At 34.1% G+C, this 10,846-nt stretch overlaps 1 long non-coding RNA gene across 1 annotated transcript; it reads left to right on the top strand.

The window, feature by feature from the left end:
* Nucleotides 1-2,223: 2,223 nt before the first annotated feature.
* LOC149544107 (uncharacterized) lies at nt 2,224-6,669 on the top strand. Its single transcript, XR_016355266.1, has 3 exons — nt 2,224-2,590; nt 6,114-6,179; nt 6,385-6,669. It is a non-coding gene; the product is annotated as an uncharacterized LOC149544107 (long non-coding RNA).
* Nucleotides 6,670-10,846: the final 4,177 nt, after the last annotated feature.

Genomic DNA, 10,846 nt, shown 5'->3' with positions numbered 1-10,846 from the left:
TTTTAACTTTTCTGACATCGAGTCTCGTGTGAGACTTTGTGCCACACCATGCAAGGAAATGGACTGAGCCGCATGAGGAAGTAAATTTTTCATGTGCAAGAATGTGAAATCTTGTGCGAGTAAGTGACGGGACCATGTGAGGAAACAATTTCTTCATGTGAGGAAAGAACTTCCCATGCGAGAAAACATTGTTTTGTACAGACAACAAGTTGAAAATAAGTAGAACTAAGGCTAAAAAATTGATTCTTTAGCCCCACAGTGGGTGCCAGACATGTGAGTGTTAAATAAGATCCTCTTGATTCACACACACTTCAACATGATCATTATTCATGAGCATCACATCAAAAAAAAAATGAGGTTGTTCATTTGACATGTAGACATAAGGTGATCTATTGCCTTCTAACTAGATCGAGTTCACTAAGTGCTCTCAAGATTGAAAGTCCAACAACCAGACCAAGCTAGGACAAAGGATTTAAATGGAGATATGAATGCACTAATCTAGATGATATGCAATTTAAGCTAAGAGAAAGATAACTAAAATAAGCTAGAATGGATGTAAATCACTTAGATGGTGAGCATATGGATGCAATGGAGATTTGAATGTGAATGATTTAGCAATTTCAACAACACTTCAATACCTACTTCTCTTTACTCTTTATTCTTCAGAGGGCCTTGTATTTATAAGTTTCCCATAACCAACTGGGGTAGGGTTCAAATCAATAATGGTGAGGTTGAGTTTGAATAAACAATTTGTATTGGAGATCCCACTAGAATAAACAACTCATGGGGGAGATCCCATCAGAGTTAAACAAGTAATATCCTTGGATCCATAAATGAATAGAATAATATTCATTTATGGGTAGGGAGTCCCTTTTCAATATAAAATTGATTTCAAAGATAATTACCTATTTCCTTTTATTCTGCAATTGATATTCATGTGTTTAATTTTGAATGGGTTCATATTAAATGATTTGTTTGACTCCTTTGATTTGACTGATTTGTTTTGAACCTTCACCTTTAAATGTAATTTTGCATTTAGAGATGTGACCAATTTTGCATCATTATAGGTATCACTAGAGTTTTCTCCTAAGAGATATCACACAGACATACATGGACAATACATACTAAAGATCATACACTATTTAAGGTAGGGTTGACTAACTTCATGGCTGACTTGGAGGAACATAGAAGAAGAGAACATACAACACAGATGGATGCATCAACGACCCCTTTCCCTCTTATGGCACCAACAACACCATTCCCTATTCCAGTAACCAATTTAACACTTGTGGTAGGAGGAGCACCCTATCTAGTAGCAATTTAACCATGTATACTAGGAACATAAGTTGTAGTCCTTAGATAGACTGAAGGTGATCTAGGTTGGATAGCTTAGTTTGTGGAGATAATTAGTGATAGGCAAGATGAGGAATCTACTATATGATATTTTGATTATGAACATTTTGTATCTGAACTTAAAACTTTTGTATCTTATGGCGACTATTTTGTAATAATATCTTACACATGATATAATTTGGAGACTTTCGATGGCATGATAAGAAATTATAACAAGATGTAATCTAAATCTTATAAATGTATGAAACCTATATTATATTAATAACACTACTACTAATAATAATTTAATCTCTAAAGATATTCAATTTTCTATAATTTTATTCTTTCCTTTCTCAAAATTTTGTAGACAACAATTTATTAGATCTTTTTAAATGTGAAATTACTTGAATCTGATTTATTACTCTCATTGCTATTTTAAAAGTTACATTTGATTGCAATGATGATCTCAATTATAGCCCTAATAATATTTCAAAATATTAAAAAAAAAAAGTTTAAAATATAGATATAAATATTATTATAGAATTAAAATATCCTTACACGAAGAAAAGAAAATCACATGATTAACTTAAATAAAAAACTAAACTTACTTTAATGTGCCCCGTAAGCATTATGTATGATAATAATAATAATAAATATTTTTGCTTTTACATTCTCAGCATAAATCAGCCGCAGGAGAATCTTGAGCCTGTTTACAAATTCCGACATAATTTCAAAATATCAAAGGGGATTTCAAAATCTGAAATATCTACGTCTCAAATTTGAAATCTAAAATATCCAAGCCTAACGGTAACAAAATATCAAATCGAACGTTATGGGGAGCCGAAAAAATAGGCAAATAATTAGGATATATAATTGTGCCCCTGTAGAAAATCATACATTGTTCTTCCTCTTTTTATCTCTTTCTGATTTCTTATTTGTTTTTATCTCTTTCTGATTTCTGATTTCTTTCTGTGGTATTTTTCACCTTTTCTTTTTACAGTGTGCACACTGGTCTGATTTTATTTTTCTTTGGTCTGTATGTTCATTTCTGACTTTGGTCCGTGTTCATTTTTTATTTTATGTTTATTTGGTCCGTCTTTTATTATTGTTCATAGGTGATTTTTATTTGTTTAGGTCTCTGTTTTCTTGGTTTTCTATTTATTTATTTTATGACAGAGGACTAAGCAGAGGCATGGCGGAGGAAGGGGCGACAGCTAATGGAGTCAAATCAATTCTTCTTTTAGAATTCTTCTTCCGGGTAAGTTGATTTTAAAATACTTCTACAAAAAATCTATCCATTTGTAATTTTGCAGTGAAATTCTGAATGGTTTGCCAGCTATCTTTATCACAGATATGCAGTATAATTCTATAATTCAAATTAGGGCAAAAATATATGTATTCTGTCTTGCAGTCTGAAAATTTGATATCTTCATAATTCATGTTATTGTTGTTTGGTTTTGAAGTGATTTGATTATGGTTTGGTTTTGTATTTTTGTATTTAGGGTTTTGAAAGGGAAGCTTGTAAGGCAATTGTGATGCTTAACAAAGAAAATAAACCAGAAAATGAAGCTAATCATGTACTTAGAGCATTCACAAACATTGTTTTTAACCGTTTGACTTATACAAATTCTGAATTATACCCACATGTTTTTGAAATTCGGTAAATTCAATCGAACTCAAAATCGTTACTATTTTCTTCTTCCTTATTAGCTCCAAGAACCTCCACCATTTCTTTTAACTCTTCCTGCGCTAATCAAGCCATCCTCGCTTTTATCTTTGTGTCACTGCGCATAGGTGTGCCATTAGGAAGATCTTGTCAACAAAGCAGGGTTGAATTATTACGACACTTTCATAGATGCTCCTGTTAAGAAAGATGAATTATAACATACGGTTCCTAGTAATCCAGTAATACTAATCTCTTAAGCCAGTTGAGATGAAAGTTGACCGTGGGATTTTTGTTTCCTTATTATAGGAACTAAGCCTTATATTACATTATACCATTAGGACCTTCCTCAAGTTCTTCAAGATAGTTATGATGGATAACTGAGTCCTCAGATTGTGTAAGAACAATACTTCAATTTATAATTATTGCATATGATCACGCAGCCATTTCATTATAGCTATATATCCTGTGACTCTGCATGCGTAGTGGGGCATAGAGGGACTTTTATGAGAGAATCGATTCTTTTTCAACTTGCTTCAGAATTTCGGCAGTCTTCCATAACTGCTATCTACCTCACTTGAGCAATCTTCTCTAGAGACGGAGGAACACCCTGCTGCTCCAACAATAGCTTTAAACTGGTCACCGCACAGCGGGGGACACCCAAAACAAGAGGGAGGAAACACACCATAATGCTGGAGTGGGAAGTGAAGTAGAAATTGGAATTGTAGTGATGAATTTTCAAATTATGCAAAGGCTTACTTCACATAATTTGTTAGAAGGACTTACTCAGCCTTCTATGCTATAAGATCAACACCTTATATGAGAAGCATATTAGCTTAAGTTTGATTATTATTATATTTTAATTTTAAGACTACTTTTTGAATTCATCATCTGTATCAAATTAGAAGAAATATTCCCATAATATCATTAGGAATCCTCAAATATTTTTATATAATTCTCTACATTCACAAAACATAGAAGTTAGTACTGTTGCTGAATGTAATCTACAAGAATGTTTGTCATGTATATCACATGTTTGAATTCATTAGCTGCTAAAGTTTAGATTTTATATGAGTCCACTATACTCTCTCCAAGTAGATTCTGTACAACAACAACAAATATTTGCACAAGCTTCTATAATGTCATAGGATCTCTGCCCTCATCTATAGGCCATTCTGTTACCAGCTATATAACACCTGAAATAGCCTCACAATGTATTATACAATTGATTTGGCAGCTAAAAACTGCAATTTCTGGCAACATGATTTCTAATGTCTCTTTGATCCCCAATAACACCTTCGATGCACAAGCCCTTTCGCTCCAAGTGTAATTTGTATTTGGACTTGTAGGCTTGAACAATTCTCTTAAAGCTATCTATATATGACATTATAAAATTAAACTTGTTCTGCTCAATTTGATAGTCTCAGCTCACAATATAAGAAGAGCGTTCACATTGCAGTATAGTTGTAGATTCAAAGTTATGCAATTTAAGTCTCCTCAAATCGAGCTTAAAATATAGATGCTATTAGCATCTTCCCTTCGATTTTGTTTTCATTTTAAAATGGCGCATTCAATTTTAATACGGTTGTTATCTTAAGTAAACAATTTTTTTCTCTGGTGTCACACGTCTCTCTTTTTGAGATCAAACTTTCAAAACCATGTTTAATTGAAATCATATTCTGCATTTTCAATTTACAAATTTCATTGTTTTTCCATCAAAACAAGTAATGATATGGTCCCTGCTTCTGCAATACAAGCCCTATTCTCTACACCACATTTAGAAAGTAGTCTGCGTTCATAAGCAAGCTTAATGAGGATCTCTTATAATCTTGTGAAAATCAAAATGTAATGTGGGTCTTACATTGCTTCTCTAATTTTGTACTTAAAAGGAATGCGTTTTCTACTTTCTTGCTATCACCAATACCAGAGACTTGTTTACCGTAGAGGGTTCTCTACTTCAATGCAAATGCAATTTTACTCTAACTTTATTTTCTTACTGGTATCCGCACCTCAAGGTTCACTACCACTAGTGCTAGATGCCTGTGTAGTCTATCTTTAGGAAAATGTAATGCGGCCTTTATTTATATTTTGAAGATGAAATATATATTTAATTATTTGTTGGCCCTCTTGGCACACTCGTCCTCTATGTTTTTTATCTGTATTTTCTATTGAGTTTCCAGTTGCATTATTTCATATTCCTCTTGAACACATTTAATTTCTTACATTGGATCTAGTATTCTATCTCCCCACATTTTTGTTTCATGGGTCAATATAATGTGAGATTTGTTTGTTTGTTAAAGATAGGAATTGGGTTACCATCTCTGTAACGACAAATTGAATTGTTTGCATTGCCACCAATGCTAAAGTCTGCTAATCTTAGTTTGGTTTTATGATTTTAAGAAAATTTGAGGTTGATTTTGTTTAGTTTCAACATATAACGCGGGTTTTTGCTCATGTCTTGAGAATTCGCTGTTACGCTTAAACGTTGGAGTCTAGACTGCTATTCGGCTAGAAGCCATATATATGGTGATTATATTAGGTCAAGTTTGCTTGAGAATTAGACCTAAGCTTGCTTGAGAATTAGAAATATGATTGTTTTTACTGCACTCGTTGGAGGCTTCATAAATAATGTGAAAAATAATCTTACATTAAATCCAGTGCGAGATTGGACTATAGTGGCAATCAACCTCCCTTCAAACCTCCTGGAACACCGATATTCAAGGCCATACTAGAAATCCCGAAATGCAGCTCCCTGAAAATCAAAATCTCTGGCTCTATAAGTGGCGTTTTTATTTGGCAACCATGACACAAAATCTAAAGAATTTCTGATTTGACTTAATTTTATATCTTAGTTTTCTATAATGTTATGATTATTTATTCTGAATTTTAAGAATGTTGTTGCAGATAAGATTTTGACAAAAATGCTACAGGATAAATTTAAGCTTGTAGTTTCATTTTTCATTTTTAAATTTCTGTTTCTTCAGATGTTTATTTAATTAGTTCTATTATTTAATCAAAAGAATGTTCAGATCATTATGTTTTAATGTATTTATTTATTTGAAGCACTAGTCAAGTTGTGAAATGTTGACTGATAATTAGGAGAATTTGTAACTATCAGGGAGTTGAGACATCATTGAAGTTAATGCATTTCGTGTTGTCAAAAAGAACAGAAAAAGGAGACCTGGTATGTACCTGTTCTTGATATTTAGTTTTCTTCAGTTGTCCTTTTTTTATTCCCTACTTTTGTTTTATATTTTTTTGTAAGAATGCTATTACATAGCTCTTTTAAATATAAATGATACTGCATTTGAGATTGATAATGATAGACAGAGACAAGGATCCTCATGGTCGAAGGCATTTTCAGCTAATTAATTTTCACCACTTTAAAGGTGCAAGCATAGGATCAAAGTTGCCTGTATGGATTCAGAGCAGCAAGGGGTCTTCTGATTAATAATTTTTCATTTTCTTTGTAATATTTTGATGAACATTGATCTAGCAGTTTTGTAAGATGTAAAAATATACAATGCTCAATAAAAGAAAGTTATTAGAAGGGGTTAAAAGCCCCTTCAAAGACTAAAGGGAATGCCCATTGGCCATGGTCATCCCTTAAAGTCTTGGTTTTAAAGAATGGTTTATAGGCCAAGACTATTCTTTAAGGTATGTCACTTGTGTTCTCTTGCAGTGTTTTGTTTAGTTCCCTTACACTATTTTGTTCAATTTTTATCTTTAAATTTTTTCTAATTTTGATCTTATATAATCAATGTAATGTCATTTTTTCTGATTTTATATGATATTTCAAGCCTTTAATCAGATTTTCAAAATCAAACAACCAATATTACAAAGATCCACCAATTTCTCAATAAACCCCAAATCGGGTATGTCCGAAATAGTGCCAAAAAATTTCACAACTTTACATATTATTAATAAATATGAAAATGAACATTTTTACAGAAATTTCAGCAGCATAACAGCCTACAAAATGACATTTCCAAATTTGTATAGCATTTACACAACAGCTCACAAACGTAAGACAAAAACTATGCTCATCGGGCTCCCGAAATTAACACAAAAATGCTCGGAAACACCACAAAAACACTAATAATCTATTTCAAAAGTTTAACCACATCCCAATACATATATTCAACTCTATTTTAACATCTTAAAGTCTAAAATACAACAACAACCCAAACTGATATGAAATACTCAACTGAAAACACCAAACTCTTACAAAAACACACTCGAAAACTCACAAATTTGCACTGTTCAGCACAAGGGAAAACTCTGCATGAGCTTGCACATGGAATGGCTTCAAACTCCCGTCCTTAGCCTTCTTGGAAACTTGCAAACTCCCGTCCTTGGGTCTCCTTCTCCACAGGTTTGGCAGCCTTTGAAGAACAACAAAGCAATAAGCGAAAATTAAGTTATGGAATCAACCTAAAATGCCTCCAAATCCCTTAAAAGAGGGCATAACCCTAACTCACGTCCAAGAGGGGTTAATAAAACATATTTTAATAATAATTTTTATTTATTAGTCCATTGGTTTCCAAAGATTAGCCCTTTTTGCCGAAACTTCACCTTTTTTGGGCCTGCCAGCGTTAGCAAAGATTATTATTTTTAAATATTTGAAAAGGGGACATGAGAAGTCCTCCCCTCCCGAATATTGCTTGTCCTCAAGCAATGAAGATTGGAATGTTCAAGAATATGTGCTCCTTCCCAAGTTGCATCCTCCAATGGTAATCCTTTCCATTTAACCAAATGCTCTATCATGCTCCCGTTTCTCAATCTTTTCTCTCTTGTATCCAAAATCTCTTCTGGTATCAAAACTAATTTTTCTTCATCATCAAGAGGTGGTAATTCTGTAGATACTATGGTCTGCTGGCTTAGAACCTTTTTCAGGCAAGATACATGAAAAACATTATGTATTTTGTTGTTTGGTGGGAGCTCCAATTCATAAGCTACCTCTCCTACCTTCTTGGTGATCTTATAAGGCCCATAGAACCTTGGCTTGAGTTTCTCTGCCCCACTCCTCTTCAAGGTGCTTTGCTTATATGGCTACAACCTAACAAATACCAAATCTCCCACCTCAAAAGATCTTTTAGTCCTTTTCCTATCAGCATACAACTTTTTTTGGTTCTGTGCATGTTGTAGATTATCCTTGAGGGACCTTATTATGTCTTGGCTTTGCTTGATGAAATCACTTGCTGCAGGTACTTTGCTATCTGAAAGTACTAAATCAACAAAGGAAAGGGCATCATAACCATAAAGAGCATGAAAAGGAGGTATACCAATAGACATGTGATGAGATGTATTGTAACAATACTCCCCTAGGTGCAACCATTTCACCCAAGCATGTTGTTGATTTGAAACATAGTTCCTCAAATATCCCTCTATCCATTTATTAACTATCTCTGTTTGTCCATCTGTTTGAGGGTGATAGCTAGTACTGGGAGTGAGTTCAGTTCCTACCAAATAAAAGAGCTCCTTCCAAAAAGAGTTGAGGAATCTACTGTCCTGGTACTGACAATGTTTCTAGGCAAGCCATGTAATCTAAAAATCTCTTTGAAGAACAATTCGACCACTTGTGATGCCTTGAAATCAGATGTGATAAGAAAAAAATGTGCATACTTAGTTAGTCTATCTACCACTACATATATGCAATCCTTACCTTGAACCTTAGGCAACTCGGTGATGAAGTCTATAGAAATACTTTTCCATTTTTGTTCAAGAATAGGAAGTGGCTACAACAACCCTGCAGGAAAATTTTGCTCACTCTTGCTTTGTTGGCATACCATACATTCCTTAATGTGTTTAAGGACATCCTCCTTCATACCCTTCCATGAAAACCATTCTTGAATTTGCCTATATGTTTTGAAGTATCCCTGGTGACTAGCCAAAGGTGTGTCATGAAAGGCCCTTAATATCCTCTCCTTAGTTTTTGATCCTGGCACTAAGAAGATCCTAGGCTTGTAATAAATCAATTCATCAACAATCTTGTACCTATTATCATCCACTAACTTATCCAAAATCTTGGTGGCAAAGGAATCTTTAGCATACTCTAAAATTATGAAGACTTTCTAATCAATAGAGATAGATGTTAAGGAACACAGAGTGGGCTTTCTTGAGAGAGCATCAGCAACCACATTATTCTTTCCTTTCATGTATTCAATATCAAAATCATAAGCTTGCAATTTTCTTATCCATTTTTGTTGACGATCATTCAAATCCCTTTGATTCAAGAAGAACTTGAGGCTATTATGGTTTGTCTTTACAATGAGTCTCTCACATACCAAATATTGTCTAAACTTATGAAGTGCATGCATGATTGCCAACATTTCCTTATCATAGATGGAGTAACCTTTCTCTGATTGATTTAGTTTTCTACTCTCAAATGCTATTGGATGTCCCCTTTGAGTTAGGACAACCCCTATACCTTCTCCAGAAGCATCACATTCAACAACAAAAGGTAAAGAGAAATCTGGAATTGCAAGCACAGGGCATGAACTCATTACCTTCTTAAGCTTATCAAATGTTTTTTGTGCCTCTTCTGTCCAAACAAAAGCTCCTTTCTTTGTCAAATTAGTCAAGGGGGCAACAAGCTGAAAAAATCCCTTGGCAAATCTCATATAGTAGCTACACAACCCAAAGAAACCTCTCAATTGTGTAAGATTAGTGAGTGGAGGCCAATCCAAAATTGCTTGAATTTTTTGTTGATCAACCTGTACTCCTTTAAAACTTATAATATGTCCCAAATATAGGATCTCTGTCAAACCAAACTCACATTTAGATAGCTTAGCATAGAAAGATTGCTGCTCCAAGATTCCCAAAACAATGTCTATGTGCTTTAGATGCTCTTCCCATGTTTTACTGTAAATCAAGATATCATCAAAAAATACCAAAACAAATTTTCGAAGATGTTGGCTAAATACCTTATTCATACAAGATTGGAATGTTGTATGTGCATTAGTGAGGCCAAATGGCATAACAATAAATTCAAAGTGCCCATAGTGACATCTGAAAGCAGTCTTTTCCACATCTTCACCCCTCATTTGGATTTGATGGTACCCTGATCTTAAGTCAATTTTTGAGAAGTATACAACACCATGTAACTCATCAATGAGTTCATCTATGTGTGGTATGGGATACCTATTTTTTGTGGTCTTCTTGTTTAGAGTCCTGTAGTCTATACACATTCTCATTGTACCATCCTTTTTCTTGACAAGTACCACAAATGATGCAAATGGACTGGAGCTAGGCCTTATGAATCCCATGTCTAGGAGTTCCTTAATAGTTTTTTCAATTTCTTCCTTATAACCTCTTGGATGGCGGTATGGGGTTGTTATAACTGGTTTGGCACCCTATTCTAACTCTATAACATGCTCAAAATCTCTATCTGGTGGTAATCCTGGAGGCAAGTCATTGAAAACTATACTATGCTTATCAAGAATATTTTGAATTTCAAAATGGAAATTACCTTGATTCTTTGGAGAGCTTGTTGGATGGATTATGACTCCTGCTGCCCATGCTACTTGTCATCTTCGAAAAGTCCTCTCCATCCTCTTTGCAGAGATCGCCTTAGGTGCTCCATTTGATAAGCCTCTCAATAAGACTTCTTTCCCATTGGAATGAAATTTAAAATCCATAGTTTGATGGTTCATGTAATAGCCTCCAATAGAGTGCAACCATTGAACACCCAATACAAGATCTGTCTCCCCAATGCCAATAACATAGAAGTCATCACATAACTCATAATCTCCTAAGGTCATCTTGAGTTGTTTCACCACCCGTGTGCAAGGCATAGTGAATCCATTAGCTACAGTAACATTGAATCCTTCACAATCTTCTGCTTTAAGC

This window comes from Cupressus sempervirens, chromosome 8 (assembly GCF_028749045.1).
Source record: "Cupressus sempervirens isolate cs-2001-9-10 chromosome 8, ASM2874904v1, whole genome shotgun sequence".
In the NCBI taxonomy this organism is placed as follows: Eukaryota; Viridiplantae; Streptophyta; class Pinopsida; order Cupressales; family Cupressaceae; genus Cupressus; species Cupressus sempervirens.
Note: the sequence above shows the minus strand (reverse complement) of the source record. Positions and strands in the feature narration are given on the sequence as shown.